The sequence below is a fragment of the Meleagris gallopavo genome, chromosome 3 (genome assembly GCF_905368555.1).
Source record: "Meleagris gallopavo chromosome 3, MGAL_WU_HG_1.1, whole genome shotgun sequence".
In the NCBI taxonomy this organism is placed as follows: domain Eukaryota; kingdom Metazoa; phylum Chordata; class Aves; order Galliformes; family Phasianidae; genus Meleagris; species Meleagris gallopavo.
The window spans coordinates 18,920,699-18,940,696 of record NC_139406.1 but is presented as its reverse complement, the minus strand read 5'-3'; the positions used below and the strand labels follow the sequence as shown (position 1 = coordinate 18,940,696).

Here is a 19,998-nt window from a genome sequence, read left to right as displayed (position 1 = left end):
TATATTTGGATGAGAGGTTAAAGGAGCTCTCATGAAAGACATCAGACTCAACACTTCAGCAGACTAATTGTTGCCAGAATTCCTGCTACCATCAGGGAAGACACAATAGAGTGGATAATTAGTTACTTCTGTCAGTGTGTAAGAAGGGATTATCCAAAATGAGAGAGCACCACAGCACAAAAATACTGCTTTGAAATTTTGCCATCTATATAATGTCGGCTGATATCATAGGGCAGCTGAAGATAGAGTTGATATTTGCATGGCCATTGAGAAATATTTTGAAGGGATTAGTGATGGAAAATTGAAATGATATTCTGATTTGAAGAAAGGCTTAACAGTTCCCACTTTTGTTGTTTTAGCTCCTTTAGATTTGAGATCTCTTTATATCAGGCAATATCAGAGGCAGATTTTGGTGGTATCTCAGTAGAGGCTGAACCTTCCCACAAATATCCTGTTATATTTTGTTGTCATGAAACAGATGGCAGTGGAGAGGCAATCTGACAAAATGGCATCTGACATGGAAGTGCGCATGAGGCAAAGGCGTATCATTTCATTCCTCCATGTGGAAGAAGCAGCACCCATTGACAATAAGGTGGTGCGTGGTGAGTTTCATCAGTGGAGCCAGCAATGTGACAGATGAGCCACCTATCGGATGGTCACGCGTATGTTTACAATCATGGCATGCAGGCTCTTATTCACCAGTTTTGAAAATGCATACCTAATGGTTGTTTCTACAAAAATATTGTTTTGTAGATGAGAATGTGCTCTGTCAAACAGTGGTATTGTGCTCTTTACATCTGTTGTATTTTCCATGAAAATAAATAGGAAGCATTGCTTTTGCAGCAGTTTATGTAGTATATTCTTTCTGGACACTGGTTATACAATGCAACTTCATCAGGAAGTTCAGGAAAACTGAAATAGTATGTTCTCAGCTGTACAATTTCATTGCCATTAAAAAGGTTTTAAAAATCAGAAATTTAATAGTTCTGCTACAAACCTTTAAGCCTTTTAGAAATCTCAAAATAATTTATACTATAAACTTCTGCAAGAAGAGGCATTAACTATCTTATTAACTAAACTCTCAAGCAATATGAACACATCTTTATAAACATTTTTCATAGAGACATAGAATACTTAAGAGTTGGAAGGGATGTCTGAAGGCCATCTAGTCCAACTCCACTGCAATGAACTGGGACATCCACAGCTAGATCAAGTTGCCCAGGGCCTGATCCAGCCTCACCTTGAAAGTCTCCAGGGATAGGACATGAACCATTTCACTGGGCAACCTGTTCCAGTGCCTCACCACCCTCACTGTAAAAGATTTTTTCCTGGTATCTTACCTAAATCTACCCTCCTTGAGCTTGTAGCCATTTCCCCTTGTTCTATTGCTGCAGACCCTGCTAAAGAGTCTGTCCCCTTCCTTCGTGTAGGTCCCCTTTAGATACTGAAAGACCACTATCAGGGCACCTTGCAGCCTTCTCTTCTCCAGACTGAAGAGCCCCATCTCAGTCTGTCCTTTTTGGAGAGGTGCTCCATTCCATGGATCATTTTTGTGACCCATCTCTAGACGTCTGTAGTTCCAACAGGCTTTTTTTGCAGAACTACAAACATAATTGTTACTTACAAAATTGCTGTTCTATCACTGTAACTAATAACTAATGAAATGTTTTTCAAATCTATTTATTGAATAATAGAAGAACACAAAGAAGTAAGACATGCTGAAAATGAAATGCAATTATCACAAGACAATATGTGGCAGGAGACAGTCTCCAGAAGACATAAATATAAGCATCTGCACTATTGGAATTAATCATTAGTTATGCCCCAAAAGCAGTACTATCTGAGTAATAAACTGTCACGTTTGAAAAAAGGAACCAAAAAATGATTGGAGAATGGTATATATTATGTTCTTTCTTTCTTTCTTTCTTTCTTTCTTTCTTTCTTTCTTTCTTTCTTTCTTTCTTTCTTTCTTTCTTTCTTTCTTTCTTTCTTTCTGTTGTTGTTGTTGTTGCTGTTGTTGTTGTTGTTGTTGTTGTTGTTGTTGTTGTTTCCTAGCAAGATGTCATTTGGTAAATGATTCTGAAGTGGATAATTGGATGTCTTGCACCAGTTTTGATTGTTCGTTTGTTTAAATAAGCCATTTATCTGCTTTGTTTCTCCATCCTAATTTCATAATGAAATGCTGTCTGAGACAACATTTGGTATGTTGCAAATCAACATGAGACAATCCACAATACTTCATGGGCTGTTTTACATTCAAAAGCATTCCTCTGGACAGAGCCATTACTATTTGCTTTTGAAAAGGAACAGTCAGGGAGCAAAGATTTTCAGCTTGATACAGGAGATGTTGCAATTGTATCCTGCAAGGACACGGGGCCTGGTAGACAGGAACAAAAGAGTTCCTGCTGAAATCCCCAAAGCCAGAAGCTGTTACTCCAAAGAGCAATCTTGATCACTCTGGACTGTATGCATGAGAACGTATTGTGGTTGTCAGCTGACTGTCGCATCTTGGATGATCCACCACTACCAAAGACCAGCATCCCCTGACATCAAGGTACCGCTGGATCAAAAAGTGATGAAATGCTTCACTTTGCTGTGGTTGCATATCTGTCTGTCTGTTTGTCTTTCCCTATTTTCTATTTTTTCTCTATATCTTCTTTTACTCTTTTAGTCTTTGTAATAGCCATTGCCTAATATTTTCTTAGAACTTAGCATAGAAATAACTCCTGTGCCAAAGTCCTCTTACCTGTAATGCTTAGTAGTTGTTCTTAGCAAATTAGCCTACCTCCAAGTAAGGTATTAGTTGTTCTTAGAAAGCTCTCAATAAATTGATGTGTATTATTCCTCTACTTCCTGAATGACTCCATCGCAGTAACAACCCCTGCTGATTAGGGGGGATGTGACTTAGGAGAGAGAAAACTATTTGCCTTCCTCAAAGCTTACTGAGTGGGATGTGACACTTCTATATAAACGTATATAAACAAATATGCATATACACAGAATGTCAAGTCATAGCTGATGCTGAATGTGTATCGCACTGTATGTAATAATAGTTAAGCAGTACTACTGAATCTATTCAAAATAATGCTGCATGAAGTGTGGCAGTCTTCATTTTGAATTGCTGTCTTTTTCTTTCAGTGCTTGTCCTATCTTCCTCAAGTAATTGCAGGGAACAGCCATCATTGCAGAGGCAGTCATAAATCTTTCTGCATCAGTGATTCAAGCCAATATGTTATGCTTGTTCCTGCTTTTCTTGAAAACAAAGACTATAATGGTACGTTGACTTGTTTAATTCAGCAAGGGACAATGCAAAAAATAACTTTTGTTGCAAAATTTAATCTATTATGTCACAAAAAAGCTTTCTGTGACAGGACACGTTAAATTTCAGTTCTTTCCATGCTTAACATTTACTTGAGATCTGAAATACTTAGAAAAAAAATCTTTGTTGTTGTAACCCTGGTGTTTTACCAGGTGAAACTCATTACTGTTCACTAGAAGGTGCTTTTTCCTCACTTGAACCAGAATTATTATTTTTTTTTTACTCTGTGACTTGACTCTATAAACCTTGTGGTGGAGTGCACCACTTCATGCAAGAAATCACAAGGAGGTCAAGGTAAGACTTCAGGTAAGACTTTACAGTGCAGATGTACCATGGAATTATTCCTCTTAGCACATTAAGTCAGAATATAATAATCCTTAAAACCAAACAACAAAAAAAATCTAGTATCTCATCTTTCCATTTTGTATGTGACAGGTACTATCAACATATGAATTATATTGTGACTACTTGTGATTAAGTTATGCCATCAGACACCATATAAGAGGAGTCATTGCCATTATTCTAAAATTATGTTGTTTTTTGGTTTTTTTTTCCCGCACATTTTAAATAGATCTATAGCATCTGTTCAGGTGTCTCGTATCCAAGTAAAATAATCATGAGTTTGTGTATTATGGATTGCATCTTGTATTCATGTCATAAAGTGACAAGACGCTGAAATCATATGCTACCACATAGGATATTTAGGATATTACAAGCAGTTACAGAATGTCTTCTTAATTTATAAATCTCTTTAGTTCCTTCATACTCATTTTTAATTTCCATGCATCTCTTCTTTTCAGTCTCTTTCCTGACAGTCTACGTCTTTAAACTTAAGCAAATGTAATATATATATATATATATTTCATTTATATATATATATTCATTTTCACTTTCCGAGCAGAAAATCCAATAAAGACTCCTGAGCAGAGAGTGTGTATATTTTGAAGCAATCAGAGACCTCTAAAAAGAACTTTGCCAGTCAGTTCTCTGGATAGGAATCCTTACAAGCACATAATTTCACTGCAGTTACAAGAAAAGCTCTTTAAAACATAAAACTGTCCAGATTCTAATCTAATTTTTGCTTGTCTAATAAAGAGCTTTATTATATTTGGCAATTGCAAATAGCTAGATGAGGCAGCTGGTGCATAATGGTATACATGCCCTTTTTGTGTTGAACTGGCACTTTGCATTGGAATACAAATGTCTTGGCATTACAGAAATAACTTTTCATACAGGGCTAGTTATATTTTAAAGTAACAAGATGTAAAGACCAAGTACCATATTGGACAGTAGATGTGTAATGGCATCTTCTGCAGAACATGAACACTCCATGGCTCCCAAGAGACAGCTGGTTAATAATGCACAAATTTAAATGTATTTGGCGATGGTTGCTTCGAGAGGCAATACAGGGTTATCAAGCTTAAAGACATTTTACTCATCATTTCTCTAACCTTCATTTGATGCACAGTCTGATATCATATATTGTTACATACAACTTGCTGCCTCATTAGTATTTTACTGGTTTTGGAACACTGAAAGAGAATGGGTGACATTCACCAAAGATCTGCATAATTCACATGAATTCAAAGTTTATTCTAACTTATTGGACAGGAGCACCTAACAATCAAAGCAAAACTATAAGCAAAAAAGCAGGAAGATTATCTTTATACAGCAGGTTATATATGCTAATCATATAGTAAATTTAATTTGCTTTATATTACAGTAAAAGTTCTTTTTTGCCCATATCTTATTCCTGGAGTCTTTCAAGATGAGGCTGGATAAGGCCCTGGGCAACCTGATCTAGCTGTGGCATCCCTGTTCATTGTAGGGGAATTAGACTAGATGGCCTTTAGAGGTCCCTTGCAACTTTAGGGATTGTATGATTCTATTCAACTTAAAATATAAGTAACAGCTAATGTCAAATACAATAAAGTGCAGTTCAGTGTCTATCATCTCTAAAGGGAGTTTTAAAATTGATAATTCCAGAACAATTTTTCTTTCCAGAAAAGGCAGTGATCTCAAGAAATAAATTTTGTTTCATTGCAGTTATATTCTTGATGCTGATAAATAACAAGAGTCCTTCACATTTTCCTGTTTAGTATACTGCTTTTTTCAAGGACTGGATAAAGATTGGTATAGAGGCATAAATGTGCTAATGGCGATGCCCTCTAAATGCTGACATCTGAAATCACATGTATGCTTGTATACATTTTTGGGTAATATAATTCAGTGCGTGTCTGTGCTTACTTCTTCCTCATTTATTCACTTTTCCAGTAATGCGTGAGCAAGTGTCGTGAGATAAAGCCTAACTTAAGGCAGACTTGCTAAGAAAAGCGAGGGTTTAACTCTGTCTGCCCAGCTTTAACTTACTAGGTGGTTCTAGTAGATGCTATGAAAACAAAGTGCAGCTAATTTACCCTCAGTATGTTTGCTGACTACATCAAGTTGGAAGTTGGATGGGAGTGTTGATATGCTTGAGGGTAGGAAGGCTCTGAAGAAAGATATGTACAGACTGGCTCAGTTCCACATTCAACAGGGCTAAATTGGCTGCACTTGGATCACAACAACTCCATGCAGTAGCACAGGCTTGAGGAAGAGAGGCTGGAAATCTACCAAGCCAAGATGGTTTTGGGGGGTGCTTGCTGGCAGCCAGATGAACGTGAGCCAGCAGTGTGCCCAGGTGGCCAAGAAGACCGATAACATCCTGACCTGTATCAGGAGTAATGTGGCCAGTAGGACTGGGGAGGTGATTTTCCCCTTGTACTAGGCTCTGGTGAGACTGTACTTTGAGTCCTAAGTTTAATGACCCAAGAAGAACAGTTTGTTGCTCAAGGAAAACAGCAGTGTTCAGAAAAAAACAACAGTGTTGGTGAAGAGACTAAAAAGCAAGCCAAACAAGGTATCTGAGGGAACTGGGGCGGTTTAGCCTGAGGAAGGAGAGGCTGCAAGGAGGCATAATCGCTTTCAATAACTAAGTGATGGGAGGTTGCAGCAAGGAGGGTGTCAGATTATTTTTTTCAGGTGACAAGTAATAAAAAACAAAGGATGATTAGGAATCAGAAGGAGCTGCCAAAAGAGGTGACAAATTTGCTATCCCTGAAAGTATTTCAGAGGTACATATGTGGTACTTATGGGTACGGTTTAATGGTTGGATTTGATCATGCAAGTCTTTTCCAACTTAAACAATTCTCTATTTCTTATTTGGGGTTGAGGGATAACCCAAAGCATACGGACTACATTTGCCCTGCTGACTTAGGTTTGCATGGAAAATTAACAGAAAAACCTCACGCAGATGAACTTCTAGCTTTAAATTTGTGTAGTCTCATTGAAGTAGGAAGCCAGAAGTTGACAGTAAGACAAGTAGCAAATTACTTAGAGAAAGAGATGACTTTTGTGTCATTTGGATCAATGAGGCCACTGTTTGCTTATACTGACCCAGCTGAGTTAAAAAGCTGAAACAGTGAAAATGTTAGCCCACTGAGAGGGTAAAGCATCCACATATTAACACTGCAGAAGGATGAGGTAAGGGCCTACTAAATGTAAATGCCACACCACCAGCCAAGACATGAACAGCTTGACCATCTGGAGTCCATGGTTCCAATAAGAAATGGACTAGATATCCTGGTCTTTTGATGACAGCTCTCTGTATGGAGAGAGTATGTCTATGTCACAGAACAGAAATCACTATCTACTCACTACCCCCCTCCTGTATATTAAATAAAATCAGAAATCTATGTCACTGAGTGTTGTAGCTTTGTTTCTGTGGCTTCCTCACTCTTAAGTTTCTCTGGAGCAACAGGCAATGTGATAGCATGATTATGTGATGCAAGACAGTCTTGTGAATTTGACTTGTTCCTGGTGAAGGAATTGAGTCCAATAGATTTCCTGGTTGTTCTTTGTAATTGTAAAGCAATTGTGATTTATTCTACAGAAAAGGGCTAAGGAATCATTGAATATTTATATTTATTTTATTATGACTGGTAAAGAAGAGAGATGATAACTCAGATATTTCTTATAGCAAAGAAACTGAAAATCAGAAACTGGAAGCCGAAAGCATTCCTTTAAAAAAAAAAAAAAGAGAGAAAATAAAGAGAGAGAGATTGTCATTTGATACTGATGGTGGGATTTATCAAACCAAATGTTGGTTGTCTACATGTAAGCTGATCAGTAGAGTCTCACTTTGGAGACACATAGTACAGTGGTATGATCCTTCCAATTTAAGCAACAGCAATTTCTCTCCATAAGTCTGAAGATATGAAGTCATATGTAGCTGTTTGCTCTACAGATGAAGAGAGTTGGATAATGTGTATTCCAACAATATATATTGCAAAGAAAAAAAACCTTTTTCTCCAGGCAGTTAACTTTCATATAGAATACAGCAATGAAGGGAAAAAAAAGGGTTAAGATGTCACTCATCATACAAGTATTTAAAACTGGGGAAGAAAGGCTCACCTTCACAGGCTAATTAATATATTGCTCATTTAAGCCAGGGAGCAACCCAGATAACTCTCATTCCTTATACCTGTCTTCCACATATCTCAGATTATTTAACATTTTCCACATTAAATACGTAGGAGCAGCACCTGCAAATGAACTAGCTTTTCTGCTGGTCTCCAGGAGCTCATGAGAGCTCCATATCCATATCAGATAGAAAATCCAATCAATGCTAATGACAAAGTCTAAATCCAGTGCCAGTGGAGGACTGTCACTTAGATATTTTCTTCAGCTAATGTGTATCACTAATTTACCTCAACCACAAAAGCATAGATAAGGTGTCATAGATGCTGTCTGCATTTCTTCCACTCCAAGGCAAGTAGTGCAAATAATCATTTCTCCTTTCACTCCTTCCAAATTAGCTGTTTCTTATTTGTGAAGCATAATTGAGTAGAAGAGATAAGATTTAAGTAGTTCATAAATTGGCATAAATTGGAGGAAAAATAGTATTTTCAGATACTGTTGTTTATTAGTTTCTACTGCAGCAAACTCTGAAAACAAATGAAAAACACTAAGTGTTCATTTAAATATTGAATTTATTGAACACTGCTTCATGTCCTACACATTTTTCACTTTTTAATACGCAAGTTAGATTTACAATGTTGAATGCGGTGAGAATATGATTGTAAACAATGTAAACATGAAAATATGTCTCGTAAGTTATGAGGATAGCAGTATATTTTATTACTTTGCCTCCCAAATGATCCTAGTAATATCACACATAAATACCTTTTAATTCACATAGGTTGCCGCAAAAGTAATGCCTCCTATTTATTTCCGTGAAAACTACAACAAATACAAAAAACACAATAATGCTATTTTATAGAGCATTAGTTCTCAGCTACAAAACAGTATTTTTCAACATAGTCACTTTTCAACATATCATTAGCTGTATATTTTCACCAGTGATGAACAGGAGCCTGCATACCATGCTCATAAAGATCTGCACCAGTGGGCATGACCCATCACTGCTGAAACGCACCACCCACCACCTCACTGTGCCCACATCCACTGTTTGGTCTTTATAAACATTCAGAAAGTGTTGATGTCAATGTGAGCCCTTTTTTTTCTGCATGGAGGAATTTGCTTCACCTTTGCTTCATCTACACTTCCATATCAGACATCATTTTGTCAGACTGTCCCTTTGCTGCCATCTGTCACACTGCAACAAAATATAATGGAATATTGTCAGGAAGGTTCAACTTTTACCGCCGTATCACCAAGATCCTCCCCTGATGTCATGGGCCAATGTAATAAAATAGGAGGCATTACTTCCAGAGCAGCCCTTGTACTTCTAAAGGACAGCTGTCTCTAAAAATGGAGGAGTACAATTTCTAACTCCTTTTAGAAAAGCAAGGAGTGTTGGATATAACTGAAAGCCAGAGTAACATTTATATAAGCATTAGCTAATGGAACAGTGGGAGTTGGTGCATGGATCCACAGTTTTATAACATCTGAAGGCAAAAGGGTAGAGTTTTAACAATAAAAAAATCTGTAAAGCTTGTGTTTGAATCTCATTTGAGGTGCATCATCATTAAAGTTTTAGTGCTACAGACTCCACACAGTAGAAATCTGTTGCTTGACTAAGCTGAATTTCTGTTTGATCATCAACTTTATAGACCAGATATCAGTGAGTTTTATCTGTGAGATTTGATAATTGTTTTAGGTAATGTGAATTATATGTGTATGCACAGAGTTATAAGCAGAAAAATGCCTTGATTACAATTACAGATCAAGCATTTGAATATGGCTTTGGCTGGTAAGTGCCTGGCTTGCCATGTTTGATTGCTAATTTGTACTGTATGAAGAGTCAAATCAGGCACTACTGTCTCAAATATTTATATGCAGGTTAAAAATTCTAAATTTTTAACATCCAAAGGGAAAATATTACATGCTTCTTTTTTTTATTTTTTTATTTTTATTTTTATTTTTTTTCCCTCTGTTCCCTTGCTAATAAAAACTTTGACATTATATAATGTTGTTAAAAGCATTATTACTTTGGAAAAATATTTAGAGCTGGCAATGCGCTTCGTTTTTGAAGCGAACTGCTGTTCTGGATTCAGTACACATGGAGTTGGTGGCAAATTATCTGTTTGCTCTGCAATGAGTGATTTCTGGATCAAGTGGGGGAGGTGGGGTAGATTTCAAATGGGGCTTATTATCTTCAGGTCTAGATACCCTTTTAGGTCTCATGTTAATGCATTATTGTGATATATACCACGTATAGATTCTCTGGCATCACCAAGGAGAAGAAAGGTATTTTTAATACTTTGGTCTTCTCTGAAACAGAGGGGGTTTTAACTCTATTCCAGTCCTGCACTTGACTGTACTTTTACAGGTTCATGTAAGTGTTGGAAATTGTATAAAAAATGACAAGGTTTCAGAGCTTGACAAATCAGAGCCACCATATTGATGAAATCTGTTATGAAATATCAAATATCATTATGTACTAGCTGGAAAAATGAGAAAACAAAACATGACTCTTCTAGAAAAAAGAAAAGAATGTGTGACAGACAAAGCTTCTCTGCTCTGTGACATAAGAGCAATGTATGCAGACCCTTGCCATGCTTCTGACAGTGAATTAATTTGAATTTGGATTCAAAATTAAAGTATATTGAAACTTTGATCGTTGCTGTACTTACTGTTATAAGAAAAAACGTACCTTATTCACAATTTCCACTCAGATATTACCACAAAATAGTGACCATAAGCTTAATAGAATCATAGAATCACCAAGGTTGGAAAAAACCTCTAAGATTATGATGTTATAACTCACAGTAGCAGAATTTACAGAAAAGGTCTGTCAAAGCTGCTTCTCCTCCCCTTCCTCCCTCCCCTCTGCTCTCCTCTCCTTTCTGTTGTGATTTCTTTGAAAAGCACATACTAGAATTTTGTCCTGTTGATGCCCCTGACACACGTGGAGTGATTGTAGTTACTGCTGAGTCTCACTGCAGGAAACATAACCCTTCTTGTAGGGCTATATTAGCGCTCTGAATGATTTTCTAAATCAATACCAGAAGCAACTTCATTATTGAATGGAAAGTTAATGAGGAAGAGACTCTCACTACATTTAATACAATGTTTTGGGATTCCACTTAAGAAACTTACTCCTTAAGGGACAAACTGCACGAAGTGTTTCCTATCTACTCCACATTGTACTAATTTCAGTACACCATTTTCATACATGGGAGAGTGGTGAGGAGGGAGAGACTTGGTTTCTCTCTGTTCTCAGACTGTTAATATATTTTAAGTTAAAGAACTTCCAGATAAAACTATCAGATATAATTTAGCACTGGAAAATTGAGTAAGGTGCCCCATTGGGATATTAACACGTTTTTGCTTTGTTTTGTTTTGCTCATCTTACACTTCTTTGTACAGATTCCAGTTGTTTGGATAGATAACTGTATCATACAAAAAATGATTTTTTGGATCCTCAGGCTTTGAAAAGCAGGGAAGCAGGATCAACTTATTCCTAGCCAGAAGTTATCTGTCTCCAAATAAAGGGGCCAGTTAGTCTGATGTACACCAAAGCACAGCCTATGAGTAAAACAGAAAAGATATTCAGGCTCTGATTCCTAAACTCAAGAAGAAATCACTTAATTCAGTTCACATCCATGTCTGAAATGAGGGCAGGATTTCAGAAACAAGATCTTTTAATAATTTCCATTGTCCAGTTTTACTCCCTTCCTTTTAATTTGTTTATCTTTTTCCTTCTCCAAATATTTTGACTGATAAATCCCAATTATTTAGGCACCAAAATATGTACTTCAGATCCCAGCTGATTTGGATACTCTAACCATGCTATATTTTGAGAAGAAATTTGGGGCTTCTCTTGTATTCTTTCTACTACCTCCTCGCCCATTCTCTTTTCATTTAAACTATGAAAATAGTAACAAGACAACTGAATATATGAATGGAAATAATCTGTTCTGTGACTCTCTCTCCTTTTGAAAATATGAAACAATCTTTCAAAAGCTCCAGACATCAGATATAACACCTAATAGTATTTAATAATATTTTATAAGTAGAATGTTAAAATAGATTTTTTACTCCTTTTTTTTTTCTTTTTTTTTTTTTTTTTCTCTTGTGTTCTAGTCTATTTTTAGTAAGTTTATAGTGGCTTGAAAATTTATTATTGAGAGCCTGTACATTGTTTTACCTATTGAAAAATGAGTACCTATTACAACTTTATAGCAGTTTATCATTTTTAAACTAAGCTCTGTGAATAAGAATGTAATAGAAAGGATATTGAACCTGAATAATTTTCTCCTGAATTTTGGCTTCATGAAATCATTCTATTTTATTGTTATTAATCTAGATATGTCTAATGCTTCTCAATATATATGTTCTGCTTTTTTGCTTATAAATAGAGATTAAATTTCTGTTGAATCAAAGAAGCTGCCATTCTCTCTTCAGAATGGCAAGGTCAAATTGGATAGGTTATAGGTTAAAACATAAAGTATTTTGTATCACAGTCACATTACACAGTCATCCCTTTTCCTCATCTTTGCTTGCAATCTACGCTTCAGAAAAGAATAACAAAAAATACAAAAAAAAATTGATGAGCCTCTGCTGAAAATTACATCCTTAAGGTTATCTAACATTCAGCAGCTCAGACTCACAGCTTTCCTTCCCACACCCTTGTTACAACACAAGGTATTTTGTGCTTTCATAGGTATATTTTGCTACATAATCTAATCACCTAAGTTTCCTTTAATGACCTGGAAGCTACAATTTGAGAGCAGGCTGGGAAAAAAATCAGGTGGAAAAAAACCCTTTTAATTGCATGTGAATGAAAAAGCTGCCAAGTATCCTCTAATTTAGTCCTTTGGGAGTTGAGGGAAGTGGTTTTTTTTGTTTGTTTTTTGCTTTGTTTTATAGCTTTCATCAACACCATAACTGAAACTGTGCTGTTTTTGGTAGCCTTCTGAAAACCAGAGCAGCAACAAATTACCAGAGCAATAAGCTGTTTTAAGTGTTTTATGACATGGATATATTTTCTTAATAATAAATACTCTTTGAATACAGTATGTAAATTAATTGGGTAATGACTGCCAAGAGATTTGTTTTCTTTGACTTTTATCAATATTCACAACCACAGATTATCTTAAATAAGAAATTAATTGCTGTTTGCAAACATTGGTGAGCTTCATAAATATTTTCATCTGCTGATTCTGGCCTAATCATTGGGTAAGAGACAGTTGCGGAATCCTTGAGTTTCTAACATTGATAATTAAACATTGCAGCTTTCATTCAAAATGAAAAATGTAGCTTAACAGGAATGAAAACTCACAATGCAAAAATCATATAATATTTGTATCTATAATGTATAAATGTAATATATGTTTAAATCATATAATATTTATATCAGATAATATTTAGAGGAGCATTTATCTAAATGAGGATGAATTCTGATGCATGGTACGATATCAGTTGGGATTAAGCTAATATTATAAAACTGTTTCATCTCATGCTCCACACGTCTTGTCCTCTGTGTATGTGTACCAGTAAAAATGATGCTCACCTAGCAGTTTTCATTAAGAACCATCTCTTGAAAACATCTTATATTCAAAAGGGAAAACACTATGAATATGGAAACAAAAATGTATAGTCCAAATGTTCTTTTAATACTTCAGTAGTCAAAGTTGCCTAGTTAATGCAGAAAATGCTCAGTAATGATACAGTTAAATATATTTCCACACACAACCCTGGTAAACCAAGCACACTGCTAATATCTCTCTCTTTTTTTTTTTTTTTTTTACTTTGTTGATGTTATGTTTCACCTCCCCATTTATCTCTGGGTTCCTGGCAGACTGTTTCAGCCTCCACTTGAGCAGGATAGAGGAATCACTACCCGAATGTTATGTTTGTGGTGGGGCTTTCTTCCTTTCCTTTGAGCTCAGTATCACCACCTTCTTCATCTTTGCCTTGGTTATCTGTTTGGGTTTCTTCTGTCAGTCCACCTCTTTTCTCAAGTGGCCAGAACAGCAGGATTAGCATTCACTGGTCCTCAAAGGGATGGGATTTATAATGCAGCAGCTACCACAGCTGTTCATGCTTTTATTGTCAAAGGTACTGCATAGCCCCACCTCACCCTGGGGATGTGAGAGTTACTCATTCCCAGGTAGACAGGACAAACAGTACCACCAAGATCAGGATCAGGCCTGCAAGCCCCAGGCCAACAGACCAGGGTCCTGAGAGTTTCTGCTAGTGAGGCAAAAATCATATTCACTGGGCTATAGGATTTAAAGACTTTTGTAGAGATAATTATTCCTTTTTAAAATGCTTTGTGAAAATGAGGAGCCATAAGTTTAAGGCCAAACTTTTCAAAGATGACTTCTGATTTCTTGGTGGTCACCTGACCAAATTTGCTGTGGTCAGAGAGGTCATTTTTTTCCCTCAATTTACTGAACTCTCCCAACACTGAAATCAGTATGAACAGTGAGTGCTCAAGCTGAAGTGTGCCCACTTGAGTAAGCAAAGTTCTGGGTAAATGAATTGTGTTGAGATGCAATTCACTTATTCAAGGTTGTACTTTGTGTTAGACAGAAGCATGCAATCTGCTGATGCAGGGCCCATGGACTCTCATTTGGGTGCTGAATGTGTGGATTTATACTTCTACCTGCTATAATCTGTGACCTTAGTGCAAAGAATATAGTTTCAAAGAAAAAGATATCATCTGAGTGCATAGAAATTCTTTCTCTCAAAAGGGAAAAAAGAATCATTGTTCAGGAGCTCTCAGAGCTAGCCTAAGGTGTACTTAGAGTTTACACAAGCAAACTCTCTTTGTGATTTGGTGTCAATGACAAATTTAACTCTGAGGAAAATGTTCATTGGAGGATAAAGTAATGTTTTGAAAAAGTCCTCTACCTAAATCATGAAAGTGAGCAGTTAAATTCCATGTAGAAGTGAAAAAGGTGAAGTATAATCTTCTCAATTGTTGAATTCAGTTTTCTTTTATTTGGAGGTTTTCAGAAGTGAAAGGGAGATTAAGTGGTAGAAGCAGTACTTCAAAGGGGAAAAGGAAACAACCCTTAAAGGATGGATTTTTTTTTTTTCATTATCTAGTCACTCCATCAAAAATGGCATTGAAAGACACAGTTTAGGTGGAACTCTAGGTTATGGGTAATAAACATTTATCAGTGGAGAATGTTATGCCACTGAGATGCTTTCCATCTTCAGCCAAGGAATTTTTGGAAACAATAAGCACTTCTTGAATCTGTAGAGAAAGCCTCAGTAAGACTCAGTACTTGCTATAGCTGCGTTCTACAAATGGTTTTACGTTTTCTGTTTTGTTTCTTAAATTTGCACAATAATAGCTAAGCACTCTATACATTTTTAAAGTCATTTTTAGTATTGCAAACCTTATTTTTTGCATATAGAGTTTTAGATTGCTTAATAACATATTCTTTCATAGTTTCAGTATGTCTAGCATGTTTACAATGGTTTGACTGTAATATCTCACAACAAAAATAAAGGCTAAGTTCCTAGTATTTTCGCTGATTATCTTCCTATCTCATTGATAATTAATCGAAAATTATTCCTTTTCCAATAATATTGCACCACTACTGTTACAACTCTGGGGTGCATAAACTCCATACTTAAGTGCTTGAAGCCCAATTACCATTTCTGTGCTACACCTGCAGGCTATTGCTGAGGCAAAAGTGAAGATTTGGGCTTCTTTACCAGGGAGGGAGTTTAGTTATGGTTATATTCTGTAGATGGGTAGTAGTTAAGCTCTCCTGTACCTATGAAAAACATCTGAAAATAATTTTTGTTTTGAGAGCCATAAGGAGAGGAGGACTTAATGAAATAATGCTGGTTTTGAGTTTCTGCAGGTCTGAGGAAGAGCACTTGGACTGAATGCATCTTTGAAACAGAACTCCCTCCAGAGCATTACAGAACCACAGCAGCGATTCACAGAATAATTCTGGTTGGAAGGAATCTCTGGAGGTTTCTAGTCCAAACTCTGCCTCAGGGTGGAGTCAGCTAGATCTTGCTAGGCTGAGCTTTGCAGGCAGCTGTGTCCAGCTGCCTGAAACCTGGAGGTGTGGTACTTTGCATTCTGGTGCACCAGAGAGGATCTATGCAGGAAGAAACTGCTGCTTCACTATTGCACTGATGTCTGCATACTTATGAAAAATCTGTTAAATGCTTGCAAAAAGTGTCCTTTCTTAGTTACAGTGATTAATAATCTTCTCTGTTACTTGTTCCTACGTTATAAAATATCTCTGTAGGTGTTTTTCTGTAGGAGTTCTGATTGTATCAGATAAGACTGATTTAAAAGAAACCCTCACTGGTTTTAGCACATCTAGTAGTAACAGCCAAAATAGCAGTTCCCACTGACAGTGTTTTCTCCTTTTAAATAAAGACAATGTTTGAAGTCAAACTTGGTAGTAACCTTGTTCAAAAATGAATTGTGGAAATACAAGGCATAAATCTTAAGCTGAAATGAATTGCTAACATTCTCAAAAATGATGTCTAACTCCCCGAGGGCTCTGGAATAACCAGAGAACAACAGAAAGAGTTTAATTATTTGATGCAAATTTCTGTGGGAATAATTTTCTTACTCAAGATTTAAATGTCAATTGTTTTAATTCTGATTTTAAAGATATTTAAAACTGCTTTCTACTTAACTAAAATATGGGGAATATATGGTTTCCTTCATCATTCTTTTGAGAACAGAATCTCTGCTTCTCAATTAACCCTGAATTCCTAAATAATTTCTTATGACTTTTATGTCCTTTTCCATTATGAAATTTGGGACTGTTTCCCTACTTTCTTTCTAGATCTTATGGTGTGTGCCAGTACTGAAATAAACACAGAGATGTGTACATAAGACAGATAAAAAAATATCTGTATCCTTTAGGAGTGTTCAGTTGATTGGTATAGTCAACACTATTTACACTGAGCTTGTAGCACAGATGAAGCATAGAAGCAAATCTGTCCTATCACTGATCCTTCAATCATAGGAGCAAATTAAACATTGTGTGGGAAGAAAAGGAAAAAACAAAACAAAACTAACTACTCTGAGACTGAAATCTTAGTGCAGCTTTTCTGAATTAAGAGACTGATTCTCATCTCTTCAACATAGCTCCGTCCATGTGAACAAAATGTATGTAAGCATCCTGGACATGAATACTCTCTGCACAAAGACTGTCTCCTGCTTTTTACAGCTCCAGGAAAACAGATGGCAGTTGTTGAATAAGCAGTTATTGAATAAGCAGTAAGTAGTGTGTGTTGCAGGTCTTCCCTGTGCTGTGGATGTGAAGACTGGACACTTAAAGGAGGCAGTTCAGCAGAGACTGTCTCAGCACTTGGTCTCAGCAGATGTTTGAAAGACATTAGTTCTCTAGTCCAGAACCAAAAGATACCCTTAGTAGATCATATCGTTGGGTTCTTCTATCCAAGGAGAAAGATCAGAAATACTAAGTGTAGAGGTTGTTCACCTTTACTTATTCAGTGGAAATAATTAAGTATATTTATTTTTCTGTATTAATTCTAAAAGTTAGTGAAGGTGAACAAAGTAAAGTCCTCTTCCTAATCATACCTTTTGGACAGGAGGAAGAAGCAATAGAAAAAAACTCAAGTCACTAGAGTTTCAAGAGTCTCCATTTAGACTAATAAATTGCATAATTTAAAATAATACTAATCTATTTGTATTCTGAAATTTAATACTTCTGGTCTGCTCTTTGTATTTGTGTTTTGGTTGAAATATGCTTGTATTTTGCAAGAGCAGACATCCAGATATAATTTCTGAATTTTTTCTTGGACTAGAATTTATCACAATTTAATTATATGGGTACCTTGATCTTTAATATCATGTGTCATTGATTTCTATTGTATCTTAAAGTAAAAATTGTATGTATTTTGTATCAATTAAGCCCAAGATACTTATCAAGATAAAAATAAAATGCACGGACTTGACCTGTTAAAATGGAAAGTAATGACTTGATCAAGATAAGAATTGAATAGCGACTTTTTTCCTCTAGAGTTTGGTCTGAATTGCTGGAATGCAATTCTCCTGCACCTCAAATACGTGGCATTTTTGAATCCCGGTTTTGTTTTTCAGTCCATTACAAAATTGAGACAGCCCATTGCAAAACTAAAGGCTGCTTATAAACTTGAAGTGTTTGGATTTGTTATTGGTTTCAGTGTATTTCAGTGTGTTGGGTTTTTTTTGTTGTTGTTGGTTTGTTTTGTTTTGTTTTTAATGAGCAATAGAATGTATGTTCAGTATTAAATTGTCTCCCATGCCTGTGAGGCACTAAAAGCTGAACGTGTCTTGCCACAGGCCTATGCATGCTGCTGTCAGCATTTTTTTCCTCTTTAAAGATGTATTCTTTTCCTAACTCCCTTCCTTGGAGTGTTATCAAATCAGGAGGAATGGATGTAGTTTATATAACTTGGGAATTAATCAAAATGAATTCCCATAAACAGTTCTCAAAACCTCTTTTCATTTACTTTTCCAAGTGTTTACAAATTCTCTACAATTATAATTTGTTTCCCAAGCCACCAGCAATGATTCTTGTGATGGTTTTTTTTTCAACTTTTAAACAGCAATATAGCTGATTTATGTTCTTTTTGGAAATCTTCCCTTTGGTACCAATGATAGGCCAATTGTATTTTGCTAGGCAGAAACATGTTGAAAATTAATAGACTTTGTTTCATATTGACACTGTAAGCTATCCAGCGCTCAAGGATGCAGCTGTTTTCTGCTGGGGGTTTCTTTGTTGCTATTTGTTTTTTGTTTTTTGTTTGTTTTGGTTTTTTTTTAAGAAAAAATGTATCCATTCCTTCTACACTTTCTACATGTCATTTTCTCAGCTGAACTCTATTAATCTGAGTTTCACGTGTATGTGTGTGTGTGCATGTGTGCGTGTGTGTGTGTGTATCCATATATATGTATTTGTTAACCGTTGCTTATGGAATTCTATATGTACTGTTAGTCAAAGTACTGGTAAGACACAGTGTGCCTTTTGGCAAAACTTAAGAATAGGAGACCGTGGGACTCTAACCTTTCTGCAGCTTAGCTCTATAAACAAGACTCCTACTCTAATATTTTATCATATCCTTTGTCCTTGCTGCATGCAAACAAGACTTGCAAACCCAAGATCTGGCACATGAATATAGGTTGGATATCTATTGGAGGTTTTTATTCTAGAGCACAGAAGTGTTTCTTGGCTGCAATTAGAAAGATTAATGCACACACATACAAGCACAACTATTTAATGTTAGCAAGTCACTTCTCACAGAATCAGAATCATAGAATCATAGGGGCTGGAAGGGACATCTAGAGATCATCTAGCCCAACCCCCTGTCAAAGCAGGCTCCCTAAACCAGGTTGCACAGGTAAACAGATAACACTTACATTAAAAGGATAAACAAATTGCCATATGCCCAGTGAAAACAAAGTCCTTTGTTCCCCACTATCTGCAGTAAAAGCAACTCACTTTTAGTTGGTTGTGCTACATTTCATTGGTTACAGCCAAAACAAGTTAATCATCTGGTAAACCTTTTCCTTTACTGAGCTTCTTAGTTTCCTGTGCGCTTGCGGGAATGTTCTTGTATATGGAATTATTTGGCAGTGATTGTGTCTGTGTTACATCTCTTCCCACTCATCTTCCTTTTCAGTCTCAAGGAAAATCCAATGGCTCCTCCGTTTACTGAGAAGTAATAGCACCTATGATGCGTCACTGATATCCTTTCTAGTCAGCTAAGAACTTATGAATCACTCATATTCCTCAAAATGTGGCATTTATAGTGTTCCAGTACATGCTTTTAGGTTGGTCACTTCTTTGTTTCCAGGTAAGGTGAAAGTGAGATTGTGCTCATTGGAACTAGTATTAAATACAAACATGTTGGAGGCTGTTGTGTTATCCTTCTGCTGAAATGTGGAAAAAACATCTTGGACAAGGGTAGATGAGTTACTGATTGTGAAGACATGATCTCAAGGTTCCACTTCTGAGTGCTCTTCACGCTGTGTGACACAATGGAGCTGAGAGGAGAATGGGATGAAAGTCAGCAGTGAAGATCACCCGACACAACCATGCCTTAGTTTTACCTTATCCTGAGGTGAATTGTTGTACAGGGTGTGGGTGCCAGATGTCCCACGGCTGTGGGGCTGCATGTGAGGTGAAGCCAGAGCTGCCTCGTGCTGGACACAGCAACAGCTCCAGTGGCCA

At 36.4% G+C, this 19,998-nt stretch overlaps 1 long non-coding RNA gene across 2 annotated transcripts in view; it reads left to right on the top strand.

Annotated features, from left to right (window-relative positions):
- The first annotated feature begins 1,602 nt into the window (after nucleotides 1-1,602).
- LOC146544625 (uncharacterized) overlaps nucleotides 1,603-19,998 on the top strand; it is a 32,622-nt gene continuing 14,226 nt past the window's right edge. The window contains exon 1 of one of the 2 annotated variants that reach the window (XR_014882336.1): nucleotides 1,603-2,554. This is a non-coding gene — a long non-coding RNA (uncharacterized LOC146544625). Of the gene's footprint in view, nucleotides 2,555-3,160; nucleotides 3,626-19,998 lie in introns of those variants that run through there. The other variant, XR_014882337.1, reaches the window with a different exon arrangement.